Genomic DNA, 945 nt, shown 5'->3' with positions numbered 1-945 from the left:
AGTCATCATGGTTGAGAAATTTTGTCACTGGGCTGCGGATTGTGGAAAGGATTGAAAGATCATTAAAGTTATACTGTGACAATAAATCAGTTGTGTTGTTCTCCAACAACAATAGAAGTTCGGCAAAGTCGAAACACATCGACATTAAGTTCCTAGTTGCTAAGGAGAAGGTACAAAGTGGACAGCTTTCCATAGAACACTTAGGCACTAACTCCATGATTGCGGATCCTCTCACAAAAGCTATCACACCCAAGGTCTTTCATGAGCATGCTGCTCACATGGTTCTGCTATGTGAGAATTTTTGGTTTAGTGGGAGTTAGATTGTGCACACATTTTATTATGTTCTATGTAATTTCAGTATTATATATGGATACTTTGTATTCAAACTTCAGTTGATTAATCATTCAGTTAGGTATTCTGTCATTATACTTTGTACAATAAGGTTTTATGTTATTATTAAGGATCTCTCTAAAGTTAAATAGGACCAGTTGAAAATTGACATGTACAGATCATATTCATGTAATTTTCATGCTACACATTTCATGATGTATCTATGTCATTTAGTTGTGTCAATGTTGGTGATCATTATTGAATTAGTCATGATTGATATGGCGAAGTTCACTGTGATTCGACATGGAGACAAGACTGATGGACGGGATAATTTAGGTATGTCTGAGTCATAATGACAATATTTAAGCGCGCAATAAGGATAACACGTACGGAGAATCATATGTGTGACCAGTGGGAGTTTGTTAGAATTTCTGACAATTTATGGGTCACAAATATAATTCTATAATTGTGTTATGGCTATTATGTAATTAGTCAAAAATATAAAATGATCTTCAGTAATTAATTTGGTGGCTAAGGACATATGTGTCATGAAATAATATAAGTGTAGATACCTTCAGGCAATTTCTGATTTGACGAAGGGACTGAACCAGAATT

The sequence above is a fragment of the Lupinus angustifolius genome, chromosome LG03, assembly GCF_001865875.1.
Source record: "Lupinus angustifolius cultivar Tanjil chromosome LG03, LupAngTanjil_v1.0, whole genome shotgun sequence".
NCBI lineage: Eukaryota > Viridiplantae > Streptophyta > Magnoliopsida > Fabales > Fabaceae > Lupinus > Lupinus angustifolius.
The sequence above is the reverse complement of the archived record's forward strand: the minus strand, read 5'-3'. Positions refer to the sequence as shown.